Raw genomic sequence first — 16,936 nt, forward strand, 5'->3', positions numbered from 1 at the left:
TTGCACAGCAAAGGAAATCATAAACAAAATGAAAAAAAACAAACAAACCCTGAAATGGTAAACATATTCATCAATGATACATCTGATCAGGATTAATATCTAAAATTTATAAAGAACTTAATATAACTCAACATCAAAAAAAAAAAAAAATCCAGCCCTGACCGGTTTGGCTCAGTGGATAGAGCGTAGGCCTGCGGACTGAGAGGTCCCAGGTTCGATTCCGGTCAAGGGCATGTACCTTGGTTGCCGGCATATCCCCATTGGGGAGTGTGCAGGAGGCAGCTGATTGATGTTTCTCTCATCGATGTTTCTAACTCTCTATCCCTCTCCCTTCCTCTCTGTAAAAAATCAATAAAATATATTTAAAAAAAAAATCCAATTTAAAAAATGGGCAAAGGACCTGAATAGATACCTCTCCAAAGTGGACATACCAGCCAATAGACACATGAAGAGATGCACAATGTCACTAATCAGAGAAATAAAAATTAAAACCACAATGAGATATCACCTTACACCTGCCAGAATGGCTATCTATATATAAAAAAGCCTAAGCTACCATTTGACTGTGGGACTGTTGGACCATTCGACCATTGGACTGTTTGACCAGTAGCTATGATGTGCACTGACCACCAGGGTGTAAATGCTCAGTGCACAGGCATGGAAACATGGAACAGACTAATGAATCTCAAAGGGAAGGGGGGAGGGGTGAGGGCTGGAAGAAATTAACCAAAGATCTTATATGCATACGAGAGGCCTGGTGCACGGCTTCTTGCACCAGTGGGGTCCCTGGGCCTGGCCTGGGTAATTGGGCCAAAACTGGCAGTCAGACATCCCCCAAAGGGTCCTGGATTGTGAGAGGGTGCAGGCCAGACTGAGGGACCCCGCCAGTGCACAAATCCGTGCACCAGGCCTCTAGTTATTAATAAATCAACAATCAACAAGTGTTGGAGAGAATAAGGATAAAAGGGAACCCTTATGCATTGTTGGTGGGAATGTAGATTGATGCAGCCACTGTGGAAAGCAGTATGGAGTTGCTTCAAAAAAGTGAAAATAGAACTGCCTTATGACCCAGCAATTCCACTTCTTGGAATATATCTGAAGAAACTCAAAACACTAATTCAAAAGAATATATGCACCCCTATGTTCATTGCAGTATTAATTACAATATCCAACTTTTGGAAGCAGCCCAAGTGCCCATGAGCAGATGAGTGAATAAAAAATCTGTGGTGCATTTACATAATGGAATACTACTCACCTTTAAAAAATAAGGAAATTTTACCTCTTGTGACAGCATTGATAGATCTGGAGAGTAATATGTCAAAGTGAAATAAACCAGTCAGAGAAAGACAAATGCCATATGATTTCACTTATATGTGGAATCTAACTAACAAAATAATCAAACAAGCAAAATAGAAACAAACCCAGATACAGAGAACCGACTGACAGCTGTCAGAAAGTAGGGGATTTGGGGGTGGGGTGAAAAAAGTAAAGGTATTAAGCAAAAACACAAAAACAAACAAAAAAACCCCCCACAAATAAACACAAAACACAACTCAAAGACACAGACAACAGCATGGTGATTACCAGAGGGAAAGGGGAAGTTTGGGGAGGTAGAAGGGGTTAAAGAGGATATAAATAGTAATGTAGGATACTTGACTTAAGGTAGTGAACACACAATACAATTACAGATGATGTATTATATATAATTATACACCTAAAACATATATGAATTTATTGACCAATGTCACCCCAATAATTCAATAAAAATAAGGGTTAAAACAAAAGGAAAATAAATGATTTTGAGCAACCAATATAAACTTGATGTTCTATCTCCCCATAATAGCACACAAGTAGGAAATGTGATGTTTGTCAGAGCAAGCCATACCTGTTTGCACTAAATAAATTAGAAAATATAGAGATGATTTTAATCTTTCAGACAGCACTTGTGATAAGGTAGTCTTAGAAATGCATGATTTTCCTTCCCTTTCCAAAGGTCATGCTCGGTTCAACACAATTTCTATTGCTATTTCATTTTTTATTTTATTATTTTCTCCTGTGTTGCTTTCCAGTGTTTTCTGAGTTACTTCATTTTACACATTCCTTACAACGTAGAAAGAGCCATTTTCTAATCTTTAGCACCTTCCAGAAATAACAAGCTGACATTGCACCATCTTTGAGCATGGTATTTTTCTTTGCTATGCTTCTTTTTTTATGGCAACCTCCTCCTGTTTCAGCCAAAGTGTAATTGTTTCATTGAAACATTGGCACCAAATATAGCCTCCTCTTTCTTTCTTTCCTTCCTTCCTTCTTTCCTTCCTTCCTTCCTTCCTTCCTTCCTTCCTTCCTTCCTTCCTTCCTTCCTTTCTTTCTTTCTCTTTTTCTTTTTTTTCTTTTTTTGAAAAAGATTCTCACTTAATTTGAGGAAAGGGGTTATATTCCAGATAACTGAACTTTATATTAATGATGTGCTGCAAGGAGAAATAGAAGCTTGTGTATACTGCCTAATTTGGATGAATATGATCTCATTTAACAGAGGTGTTAAACTGAACCCTCATTATTTGTTCAAACTCTACACAATTTTTAAAAGCACAATATGCTTACCGTTTGTATCTTTATTCACTCACTCATCTTTGAGTTAATGGAGATTGGTCTACTGTATTTTGTTAATTTTGAATTCTATATGCCTAGGGCAGTGATTTTCAACCTTTTTTTTTATCTCATGGCACACATAAATTAATTACTAAAATTCTGCAGCACTCTAAAATTTATACTATACATTTGTCATTCTGACAAAAATAAATATAATTTTGATTCATTCACACTGAAGGGCTATTGTTGTATTGGTGTTGTCATTTTTTAAATTTGACAATCTAAGAGAAAAGAAGTCAATGCCTCTGACTAGAGTCAGATATTGCATATATTAAAAATTTTATTGCAGCACAGTGTACCTGCTGTGGCACATCAGTTGAATATGGCTGGCCTGGGGTAATGCATGGCTTAATAAATGTTTGCTGAATGTAAGCATACTTGATTTCATACATATGTTGTATTTACCAAGTGAGTTAGCCACAGTCACATTTTATGTTAGATTGACTACTTTCTAATAGCAAAGTGTTTCTAGAAAGCCTTCTCTTGCTATTAGGTAGTACATAGCTGAGGGATGAAAGTTAGAGTTTAATCCTACATAATAAAGAGCTAATATTCTAATTAGACTGGATGGTGAAACGACCTTCCGGAATGACCTTTTGGAACCACCAGTGGGCGGGGCTATGGGGGCTGCGAGGGCCTACTCTTGCATGAATTTCGTGCATCAAGCCTCTAGTATTATTATAAGAGATATAGAATCATTATCTATTAACAAAAAATCCTCTTTCAAAATAGTAATTATATTTACTATGGCCTTACTTGTTACCTGTATACTTGTACTGAATTTGATTAAAATTCATAATAGTATGCCTTTAATTTCTATATGTTAGACATTAAATTGCCTTTTAATTTATGGGTCAGTCTAAAAACTTTTATTGAGCATGTACTATATGCCAATCAGTATTACACATTCTGGATGTGCATTGATATGATGAGACCCCTCCTTTCATAAAGTCTACTTTCTATAGAGAAGTAACATATTATATATAAACAAGCACATAAATAAGAAAATGTGACATAAGTGCTATGCTAAGAATTAACGGGTGTTGGGTGGGCATGTGAGGGTGATGTTACTAATTTCTTTGAGTGATCAGGGTTTTCATTGAGGGTACTGAAACTGAGGACTGAATAAGAAGGAACCAGACATCTGAAAATTTGGAGAAGGTTTTGGATTCAGAGGTGGTCAGGAAGTACATTCCAAATGAGATGTGAATGACAAAAAGAGAGTCAGCCAGGAAAATAGAAGAGGGAACAGAATTCCTGAAAGAGGATACAGCTTGTACAAAAATTCTAAAACTAGAAATTCATGGAAGAATTCTTAGTGTAGGACCAAGGAAGAGAAAGATGGGAAGAGTGTCATGAGATGAGGCCACAGACTTAATTAGGGGCTTTCAAAGAAGGCTTTTGTAGAGCAGGCTGAGGAATATGTGTTTATTTAAATCAGGGGAACAACACAACTTGCTTTATATTATTATTCATCTTCCCTCTCTATTGAATTTTGATAATCTTCCTTTTTAAAAGACTTTTCCCACTAGCATTCAAACATGCTCTGATCTTATCCATTCTTAATTCACAATTTTATTTACCACTCTATCTAATCCATTTCCCAGGAATGCTACTCTTAAAAGTTAACCATGTATACTTCCTTTAATTTAATTCCTTTAATTTCTCATCTTTCAACCACTTCATGTACTCATCAATAAGCTTTCGTCTCTACTATTCCATTTAAGTTGCTTTTGTGGTCCAATGCACCATTTTCAAATTCCATTACTACTTGATATTAAAAAATATTGACCATGATGACCTTCAAGAAACATTTTTTCCTTAGCTTCTGTGATACCATGTTTCCTGGTTTTCCTTTCACCTTTTTTGACTGTTCTTTTTCTAACTCCTATTGGCTGACACCTCTTTTTCTCTCAAAACTGAATGCTTAAATTCCTATACAACTTCTTATCTACACACACACACACACACACACACACACACACACACACACGGCTTTAATACCACTTATACGATGATGATTGCTAATTTATTTATCCAGGGCTCTCTTCAGAGCTTCAAACTCACATATCCAACTGTCTATTCAAGATAATTTAGAAGCAAAATCAAGATTGAACTATAAGCCCTCAAAATGACTCTAATCTAGTCTTCAGCCTAGTGAACGCCATCTTCATCCACAACAAATCAGATTACCACCTTTGCCTTTTACCTCTCCTTTGCTTACTTATATTTATTCCATTACTGTGTTTGGTCTGATCCATTACTGAGTTTGGCCTATTCTCCAAAATGTATTTTAAATCTGTTTCTGTTTCTTTTTCTTCATTTCCATGTTACCACCTTAATTTTTTCTCACTGAAAATATTGCCAAGTCTCTAACTGTTTTTTTTTTTTTTAATGTTTGCCTTTTTTCAATTGATTCCCAATATATTGTCTCTTTAAAAGGACTAGAGGAAGTCAATGGGGGGTGAGGGGGGGCTAGGAAGGGGACATATGTAATACTTTCAACAATAAAGATTTTTTTTTAAAGATGTAAATCTGGTGAAGTTGCTTTCTTGTTTAACTTATTGCAGAATTTCTCAGTGTTCTTTAACTATAATCCAAAATACTTAACTGGGTCTATGAGGCTCCCTTCAGGCACAGGAGGGGCAGACATTTAGATTCTCGATATCCAGAACTCTTTTCTTTCTAGGTGTTTGTGTATGCTGCTCCCTCTCCTTGGAATGCTTATCCTCATTTTTTCTTACCTGGTTAATTACTACTCACTCCTGGAGCTTTAGCCTAACTGTCATTTTATATTTTCAGAGAGATTTTTTCTGACACACAAGCTCAAATTAGACATGATTCATTTACTTTCTTGGCTTTCACCACAATTTCAGATTTATATTTTTATATTATCACTAGAGGCCCGGTGCACAAAAATTTGTGCACTGGCGGTGGGAGAGGAGGGAGGGGGGTGTCCCTCAGCCCGGCAAGTGCCCTCTCGCAGTCTGGGACCCCTCAGGAGATAACAACCTGCTGGCTTAGGCCCACTCCCGGGTGGCAGAGGGCAGGCCCAATCCCTAGGTGCAGCCCCTGGTCGAGCTCAGAGTAGGGCCGACTGGGGATTTGGGGCACCACCCCCTGTCATGCACAGAGCAGGGTGGATCGGGAGGTTGCGATGTCACCCCCTGTCATGCTCAGGGTAGGGCCAATTGGGGGGTTGGGGCGCCACCCCCTGTCACACACAGAGCAAGGCTGATCGGGGATTGGGGCGCTGCTCCCTGTCACTCACAGAGCAGGGCCCATCAGGGGTTTGGGGAGCTTCCCCCTATCACGCATAGAGTAGGGCTGATAGGGGAGTTTGGGCACCGCCCCCTGTCACACACAGAGCAGGGCGGATAAGGGGGTTGGGGCACTGCCCCCTGTCACCCACAGAGCAGGGCCGATCAGGGGGCTGGGGAGCTCCCCCCTATCAGGCACAGAGCAGGGCGATCAGGGGGTTTGGATGCTGCTCCAGGGGCAGGAGGCCTCGCAGCTCCGCTGATCCCAGTGCTGGGAGGCCTAGTGGCTCCACTTGACACCAGGGCAGTGAGGCCTTGCTGCTCAGCTGATCCCGGTGCTGGGAGGCCTCGCAGCTCCGGATAGAGGCCTGGTGCATGGGTGGGGGCTGGATGGTTTGCCCTGAAGGGTGTTCCGGATCAGGGTGGGAGTCCCACTTGGGTGCCTGGCCAGCTTGGATGAGGCGATGATGGCTGTTTGCAGCTGGTCACACCCCTTCAGGGTGGGGGTCCCCACTGGGGTGCCTGACCTGTCTGGGTGAGGGGCTTAGGGCCGTTTTCAGGCTGGCGGGTGACTGAAGCTCCCAACCTCTCCTTTTTTATTTTTTTTTATTTTGGGATTTATTTACCTTCTATGGCTGTCACTGGAACTGAGAGCTGGCTTTAGCTCTGAGACCTCAGCTGCTGAAAGCAGGTATCTGGGTTTGTTTGGATTCTATAATTGAAACACTGTTACAGCTCCAGCTACAAGGCTGGTGGCTGAAAGTAGGTTTCTGGGTTTTGTTTAGCTTCTATAATTGCAACATAGTTGCTTAGAGTTGCAGCTCAGAGGCTGGCAGCGGCAGGCGGGGAACCTTTGCTTCCTCCATCACTGGAGCAATCAAGCCTCCTGTTTACTTCAGCTGTCTGGCTGCCAGCCGCCATCTTGGTTGGCAGTTAATTTGCATATCTCGCTGATTAGCCAATGGGAAGGGTAGCGAAGTTATGGTTAATTACCCTGTTTGTCTATTATTAGATAGGATTGCTTAATGTCCTTATCCAGTAGACTCTATAATGAAGGAAGATAGGAACCACAGAGGTTCTATATGTATATAGTATATGTATTTACTATGTTTTTATATAAATATGCATATTTTAGTTCATTTTGTTCACATTTCTTAAAGAATGTAAAAGTTTTGTTAGAAATATTCTGACACTTTGCTTGTCAATTGGGATGATAGAATAATTTTTGGAAAATAGTATCAATGAATTATTGACCTGGGTTAGTCCCACAATCCTATTTTATGAGCTGGGATGAAACTTATTGGACATCTAGTCTACTAACCTATTTAAAAAATGAGAAAACCCAGATAAGCTAAGTAGCTTATTCAAGGAAAGAACGTTCATTAACAACAGAGCTAGGATGAGAATCAAGTATTCTGACTTTTAATCCAATCTATTATTCTTTCTCATAAGATTTTTAGAAGCCAGAATAATTACTAGTTATCTTGTATTGACTTCCAAATTAAGATCAATCAAATTCAGGGTATTGATTTGAAAGTTACACATGATTCTTAATATAGAGTTTAAGCATCAGGTAGACATGCTCAGATTCATATATGTGTGTAGCTTTATAAATGTACCCTTTGTTATATAGATCTTCTTTATTTTTAAACTAGCAATCTGGTGCACAGATTTGTGCACATTGAAAGAAAATTAATTAGAAGGTGGTCAGTGGGGTGGGACTGGGCTAGATGGGTTGGACACACCCTGGAGCCAACATCTCGCACCTGAAGCGACCCTCTGACTCTGAGTGAGCGGGGCCCTCTGGAAGGTAGGTCCCTTGGCCTGGCCTATGGGGATCGGACCAAAACTGGCTCTCTGACATCCCCTGAGGAGTTTCAGAGTGCAAAAAGGCACTCTGCATACTTGCTGTTGTACAGGGTGTGGAACGCAAACACAAGTGTGCAGTAAACCAGATTCGGGGCTGACAGTGCCCAGCAACAACATAACCCACAGCCCAAGGAGAAATGGTGTGGCCCCGCCAGGAATGAGGCTCCTTCCTCTCTGGTTTCAGGGTGCGTTGCCCAAGAACAGCCGCTGCCAAGTCACTGCAGCTCAGCAGCTCCTGCACTTAGTGTCTTCCCCTTGGTGGTCAGTGCACACCATAGCTACCAGTCGGACAGACACTTAGCATATTAGCCTTTTATATATATAGATATTTAATATGCTTATAATACACTAGTGCATGCATATATATCTTCTTTCATACATATGTCACTACAAAGGACTTTAAATGTCTTTTAATTTTATCCTTTGGTTTTACACAGGAAAAACTTAAGCTTAGGGAAACTAAATTCAAATCACCTAACTATCCAAATTATATTCTCTTTATTTCACTAATGGAAAGGAAGTTTGAAAGTAACATTACAGAGCTCAGTAAGATAATTTCCATTTTTCTTGTTCTTAATTTTCTGATTTAGAAAAGTTTCCTCTCTAGTAGCCTTTTAATGAATATTCAAATAGAAAAAGCTTGATCACCTGATGTCTATTTCATATCATTTCTTCAACAGAGGAAATAGAGATTTCTTTTTATAAATTAATACCTTGGTTTATTTTATTTTTTAATATGTTTTATTAATTTTTTACAGAGAGGAGGGGAGAGGGATAGAGAGTTAGAAACATCGATGAGAGAGAAACATCGACCAGCTGTTTCCTGCACACCCCCTACCGGGGATGTGCCTACAACCAAGGTACATGCCCTTGACAGGAATCGAACCTGGGACCCTTGAGTCCGCAGGCCTATGCTCTATCCGCTGAGCCAAACCGGTTAGGGCTACCTTGGTTTATTTTAAAAGAAAGCTGTAAAAAACATTGAGTGAAACTTCAGATATTTTCAAGTATATTGTATTGACAATTTTCTCTGAGCTTCCTAGTTTCATGATTCTTCATTTAGTTTACTGAAGGCTTTCCAATTTTGGGGGCTTTAGAAATATATTTTTATACTTAAAATACACTATTAAGTGAAATTAGAACTGATTTGTAAAATGTGTAAATACCACTCTAAGTTTTCTTAGATTTCTCTACATTTTCCAAGGTTTTTACAATGAAGATATATTATTCCTATAATTGGGAGACAGCTACAATTAAAACAAAAAAAACGTATTTAGAATACAGGTTGTAATCAAATCTAATTCTGCCAAGCAGGATAGCAGTACCCAGTATTTCTACTGTGAATTTGTTCCCAGACACTTGAATTGAAGGTTTCCTAGAGACTGGATAAAATGGAGAAAGTTATTTGCATGGTTAAAACAAAAATAAAGACTTAGCTTTAAATGGTGAGATTATTACAACCCCAAAGCTGTATCTCCATCCTTTTCTATGTAAAAGTGACTACTCTATATTTATAACCTAAAACACTCTCTGAAGAGTTAATGTAGGCAGTCACAATGGTCAATTAACATTTAGTAACTCAATGCTGTAGTAAAACCAAGAGGATTATGAACCAGAGTCAATCAATGAAAGAACATTTTAAAAAATAGGTTTTATTTTAGAAGTTTCTGTTATTGTTTCCTCAGAACTACAGCTAACTAAAAAGAAAACTTGAAAATAATTCATTTATGAAAATGAAATATTGATTGTAGAAGTAATTGGCAGAAAATTACTATGTTGATGTCAGATATTGTTATATAATTACAAATTTTATTTTATTTTTTCAGTGATAGAAACTGAAAGTAAACTAAGGCTGGACCTGAACTTAAAATAGGGCTGGACACAATAAAAACAGTCATTGAATAAATATGCAATTTAATTAATTAATTAATGAAATAGGATATATTCTCCTAATTATTAATTCAACACCCATTTATTGAGCACCTAATTTGTGGGAGATGCGAAGGAGAATAAGACATTTTACCTGCCTTGTGATACTTATTGTTTAATATGAGTGATTAAAAAAAGTTATCTGTTTCTGTGTCTGTCACCTCCCCTCGAAGGTGAGCTCTTTGGGGTGCCAGAAGTGATTTGCACATCTCAAATTTAGTTTCTAATATGCTCAATAAATATGTGAGCTGGACAGTTGCTCAAAAATACATCTGGAGGAAATGGTTAGTGTGTGCCATATAAGAAGTACAAATAAAATGTTATTCACAGGAGAGAAAGGTTGCATCAGGTACAGTGAGGAAGGAAAATGCACCCACCTAGAGGATTAGCAGGCATTTGAACAGCTGTGCAGTATAACTAGTGTGTCTAACAAAGCTCTTTATGAAGCAGTCTTATCCCACTATATAAATACAAATAACCCACTCAAGTGCTAATATAAAGTTTCTAGTTCTTTCTCCTTCATCTAGAGCTGATTTTGGAGTATATAATTCTGGTCTTAAAATATCGTGCCACATAGGATCTATTTTCTATGGCATAAGGAAGTTGCAACTTCATACCATCTCTCTCCATTTCTATATGGAGAGCCAAGAATAAGAAGAATTTGTTCTTTGCTCTTTGATCCTGATAGATTGGGGTCAGCCTTTCCAGGTAGAAACACTGCCAAGACAGTTGGCAGCTGCCAGGATTGCGCAAGTCAGAGATGCAAATGGTTTAAAAGAAAAGGCCACAGAGGCAACATCTTCCTTACTTCTTGTATAAGATCCTCTTCTCTGAAATCTTGAAGAAGTTTCTAGAACAATTCATAACATTTCTCTTTGGGGTACACTGCCAGCTGACCAAGAAAAACAGACGATAAGAACTTTAAGAGCCAGTAAAATAATTAAAAATTTTTTATTAAGCACCTACTGGATTCCAATCAATACAAGGAGCTATGGGTATAGGAAATTACATTTAAAAAATACAACCCTTGCCCTGACTGGTTTGGCTCAGTGGATAGAGCATCAGCCTGCAGACTGAAAGGTCCCAGGTTCGATTCCAGTCAAGGGCATGTACCTTGGTTGCGGACACATCCCCAGTAGGAGGGTGTGCAGGAGGCAGCTGATCGATGTTTCTCTCTCATCAATGTTTCTAACTCTCTATTCCTCTCTCTTCCACTCTGTAAAAAATCAATAAAATATGTTTTTTAAAAAAATAAAATAAAAAATGCAACCCTTGCCCAGCCAGTGTGACTCAGTGGTTGAGCCTCAACCTATGAACCAAGAGGTCGCAGTTGGATTTCCGGTTAGGGCATATGATCAGGTTGTGATTGTGGGTTTGATCCCCATTAGAGGCATGCAGGAGGCAGCCAGCTGATCAGTGATTCTTTCTCATCATTGATGTTTCTCTCTCTCCTTTCCTCTCTTTGAAATCAATAAAAATATATTTTTTAAAATACAATCCTTGTATCTAGGAGTTATAGTTTAATATACACAGGAAATGTTTAAAAAGTCAGGAAAACCAGGTTTACCAAAACAGCCTGTTTCTCAGATAAGTGACTGCACTGCTGTGATGCTCTGCTTTATGACTCATCATGTGAATTACAGCAAGTCACTTTTCTACACTTCCATAAAGTGAGGAGTCAGAGTACAGGAATTCATGATTTCTTAACTAAGTTTAAGGACATTTAACTAAGTAAGTATCTCCTTTGTTACTATATATATATATATATATATATATATATATATATATATATATATATTTTCCTGGACCTCAGAAAAATATCAAGAAAAAAGTGTGGATGTGCTATTATTAATCACAGACTATTAGAGTTTGAAGAAGTCTTTGTAATCAATTTGTCCAATACCTTACTTTAAAAATAAGGAAACTGAGGCACAGGAATGTAAATTTAATAGCATAAAAGCACAGTCAGTGGTAACTCTAGCTGTCTCAATTTATTTCCCTTGATTCTGCTTCTAATTAAGTTATTTTCTAGTACTCCCAAATTCACAGCTTTTTTTTTTTTTCCTACTGGAAGTCCCTTTGGCATTCATTGAGATTCAATTATTTTTCCCACAGCTCTTTTAGATTTAACTGGTTATTAAACCTGAGAATGCAATGGAGACAGCAAGGGCAGAGTGCAACAATTTTCAGGGAATAGAAGTAACATATAAATAGTACTTTTCCATCTCCTTTTCCTATCTATCACAGCTATTATCTCTTAGGCAAAACAAACAAAAAACTACTGTTAAGAATATGAACATACACATTTAGATGTTAATATGTTAATTATCTTTGGGAAGAGAAGGCCAAGAATGGAGGATCTCAAAACTATTAGATTCATGCCTACACAAAGGACCATGATTTGTTGAAGGTAGTTGTTTACCACACAACCTATCAATTTATATTATACTAAAGGCCTGAAATTCATGCAAGAGTAGGCCTTCCTTCCACTGGCTGCCAGTACCGGCTTCCCTCCAGCACCCAGGGTCTGGGCTTCCCTCGCAGCCCTGCTTCATCTGGAAGGACATCCAATTAGCATATTACTCTTAATTACATCTAATTAGAATATTACTCTAATTAGCATATTACTTCTTAGCATAATTGCATCTAATTAGCGTATTACTCTTTTATTTTATAGACTAGAGGCCTGGTGCATGAAATTCGTGTAAGGGAAGGGGGTGTCCCTCAGCCCAGCCTGCACCCTTTCCAATCTGGGACCCCTTGGGGGATGTCTGATTGCTGGTTTAGGCCCAATCCCCGCAGGACCGGGCCTAAACTGGCAGGTGGACATCCCTCTCACAATCTGGGACTGCTGACTCCTAACCACTCATCTGCCTTCCTGCCTGATTGCTCCTAACCGCTACTGCCTTTGAGCCTGATCGCAACCTAAGTGCTCCCCTGCCTGCCTGAACAGCTGCCAACATGATGGCCCCCAACTGCCCTCCACTGCTAGCCTGATCACCCCCAACTGCCCTTCCTCTGCAAGCCCGATGGCCCACAACTGCCCTCCCCTGCTGCGACCCTCCTCCTCTGCCTGGACTCGCCTCCTCTGAGTGAGGCGGCGGAGAACCCAGGGCTGGCCTCCTCTGCGATGCATGATGTTGCGGGACCTCCAGTCCTCACTGCATGGAGTGGCCACCGGGCCCTGCCTCCACTGTGCACGCAGCCATCTTGTGACGGTCATCTTGTGATGGCCATCTTGTGACAGCTATCTTGTGACGATGCGAGGGCATGATGCCACCTAGGCTATTATTAGTATAGATTTTGAAAAACAATAATCAAATAAAGTTGTATAATTTAGCTTGCACTGAACCCAAAAGCCAGTGTAGAAAAAAATACTGCAAAGAGGGCTTGCAGTTTCTTCAAGTTCCTAATATAAGTGGTGTCAGAGGAATGGCAGCATGAGAGATCCCTTTGGCCACCCCCCCTAAAGCTTCAATAATTTGAACAGCTATAACTCAACAAAGGATTCCCTGCTCACTGCACAACCACACCGGACAGATCCATGCATTGAAACATCTGAAAGTGGGCACGTGAGAGTAAAAGGGGAAGACACTAAGGAAGAAGGGCTGAAATGAGCCACAGGTGCAACATTGTAGCTGCGAGATCATGGCAGGGCTCAGTCCAGAGAGGGGAGAAATCTAGTTGTGGCTGGCACTCCCCTCAGCTGGGATGAGCATAGAGATTCGGTGGGCATTCCTGCAGGAGAGAGCAGTAAGAACTGCAGCTGAGCTCAGAGACCTGGGAAGGTCTCTCTCTCTCTCTCTCTCTCTCTTCCTCCCTCTCTCTGAAATATATATATATATATATATATATATATATATATATATATATATCACATAAATATAAACTGATGATACATATAAATTGAATTGATGATATATATATATATATATATATATATATATATATATATATATAATTACTGAATTGATATATATGAAATAGAGTAGACCATGTGGAGGAAAGAATCAGTGATATTGAAGTAGAAATCTAGAAATGAAACAGAGGGAAGTTGAGAGAGACTTGAGCATTAAAAAATATATAGAACTCTATAAAAACTACCTGACTCCATCAGAGAGATCAAAATAAAAATAATAGAGTTGTTAGGCAGAAAAAAAGGAGAGGGAGAAAGGAGCAGAGCCTATTCAAACCAATAGTGGATGAGAACGTCCCAAACTTATGAAAACAGCTAGATCCAAGAAGCAAGTTGAACACCTAGTTACCTCAATCCACAGAAGCCCTCTTGGATTAAGACAAGGCACATTGTATTAAAACTGTTAAAAATCAATGACAACCCTGGCCAGATAGCTCAGTTGCTTAGAGTGTCATCCTGATACACCAAAATTGTGGGTTCTAACCCTAGTCAGAGAACATACAAGAATCAACCAATGACTGCATAAATAAGTGGAACAAAAAATCTCTCTCTTTCTAAAAATCAATAAATAAATATGTATTTTTTTTTTTTTTACAAAGCCATGGGCTGGTATCTTAGTTACAGCATTATCCCAATATGCCAAGGTTGCGGTCCAATCACCAGTCAGAACACATGCAGCAGTCAACCAAGAAATGCATAAATAAATAGGACAACAACAGCAAAAAATGTATCTCTCTCTCCCTCTCTCTCTCTCTCTTAAAAAAATCAATAATTTTTTAAAACTAAATACAAAGAGCCCTGGCTGGTGTCCTGTGCACCTAAAAGTTGCTGCTTTGATTCCTGAACAGGGCACATGGCAGGGTTGTGGGCTCAATGCTAGGTGGAGGTTTTGAGGGAGACAGATAATCACTGTGTTTGTTTTGGTTGTTGTTGTTTTCATCATGCTTCTCTCTCTCATTCTTCCTTCCTCTCTCTCTAAAATCAATAAAAATATGTTCAAATAAAATTAACGACAAGGAAAGAATTCTCTAAGCAGCCAGGAGAAAGAAGAAAGTAACCTGTAAAGCAGAGCCCACTAGCGTATCATTGGGCTTCTCAGCAGAAACTTTACAAGCCAGAGGAGAGTGGAACCAAATAGTCAAACTATGGGGAGAATTACCATCCAAGAGTAATATATTTAGCAAAGTTATCCTTTAATTATAAAGGAGAAATAAAGACTTTTTCAGATATATAGAAGCTGAGGGCATTTATCACCAAAAGATCTCATTGCAGGAAATACTCAAGGGATAATTTTTTGACAATGAAAACATAAAAGGGGAGGAGGTAAAGGTCTGAATTGACAAAAGAGGATGGAGATCAGATGCATTCAAAAGAAAAAAAATACTGTCTTTATGAAAATTTCTTTCTCATTAACCTAATGGTAAACACACACACACACACACACACATACCCTGAAACACATAGCTTAAAAAAAGAGGAACGAGAGGAAATAAATATGGAATACCACCAAACAAAAACAAAAGACAGAAACACAAAGAAAAAGAACAAAGCTGCCATAAAACAAAAGGTAAAGTGGCGATAGGAAATCCTCATATATCAATATTTACCCTAAATGTAAATAAAATGAATTCACTGATAAAGAGGCACAGAGTAGCAGACTGAATCAAAAAACCAAAACCCAACCATATGCTTCCTTCAGTAGACACATCTAAGCTGCAAAGACAAAGTTAGACTCAAAGTGAAAAATGTAGAAAATAATTCTCTAAGCAAATAACATCACGGAAAATCAGGTAAAATTATGCTTACATCTGACAAAACAGATATCAAGATAACAAAGGTAACAAGAGAGAAAGATGGGCATTTTGTAATGATAAAGGTGACACTACTTCTTAATATTTATGAATCCAGTCAGGGAGAACCGAAATATATAAATCAACTACTAACCGAACTAAAGGGAGAAACAGACAAAAACAGACTCATAGTTGGAAATACTTATACTCCATTGACAGGTATAGATGGATCATCCAAACAGAAAATCAATAAAGAAATATCGACCTTAAATGACACATTAGACCAAATGGACATAGTTGACGTTTACAGAGCTGTTCATCCCAGAACATCAGGTTATATGTTCTCCAGTACACATGGAACATTCTCATATGTTGGGTCACAAAACTAGCCTCAACAAATTCAAGGAGATTGAAATTATACAAAGCATATTCTCTGACCACAATGCTTGAAATGAGAAATCAACTGCAAAAAGGAAGTGAAGAACCCCACAAATATGTGGAGATTAAACAATGTACTATTAAAAAATGACTCGGTCAAAGAAGAAATAAAATGTGCAGCATGGATGGACCTGGAGAGGATTGTGCTAAGTGAAATAAGCCAGTCAGAGAAAGATAAATATCACACGATCTCACTCATTTATGGAATATAATGAACAACATAAACTGAGAAACAAAAACAGATCCAGAGACAGAGAAGCATCGATCAGACCGTCAAACCTCAGAGGGAAGGTAAGGGAGGGGGAAGGTAGGGGGTACTGGGGAGACTTATATGCAAGCATATAGGCCTAACCAATGGACACAGACAACAGGGGGGTGAAGGCATGAGTGGGGGGGAGGGATGGGGGTAAAGTGGGGATAAGGACACATATGTAATAACTTAATCAATAAAAAAATTTAAAAAGATATATAGAAAAAAATGAGAATTACAATATGACATTTCAAAACTTCTGGGATGCAGTGAAAGTAGTAATAAGGGGGAAGTTTATATCATTATAGGCCTATCTCAAGAAACAATAGAAATCCCAAGTAAACAACCTACCATTACATCTTAAAGAACTAGAAAAAGAAGAGCAAAAGAAACCCAAAGTCAGCAGAGGAAAGGAAATAATAAAATTTAAAGCAGACTGGAATGAACTAGAGAACAAAAAGGCTATACAAAACATTAATACAACAAAGAGGTGGTTCTTTTAAAAGATTAATAATATTGACAAACCTCTGGCTAGACTCACTAAAGAAAAAAGAAAAGACTCATATAAACAAAATCAGACATGAAAGAGGAGAAGTTATCACATACATAACAGATATACAAGGGTCATACTAGAATGCTATGAAAGACTATATGCCACAAAATTCAATAACCTAGAAGAAATGGATATGTTTGTAGGAATATATAAGCTTCTTAGACTGAATCATGAAGAAATGGACAATCTAAATAGACCAGTAAACAGTGAGGAAATTGAAATAACCATCCCAACCCTTCCAAAAAAAATAATAAAACACCAGGACCAGAACCCTTCACTAAA

This window comes from Myotis nattereri (genome assembly GCF_964212035.1).
Source record: "Myotis nattereri genome assembly, chromosome: 3".
NCBI classification, from domain to species: Eukaryota; Metazoa; Chordata; class Mammalia; order Chiroptera; family Vespertilionidae; genus Myotis; species Myotis nattereri.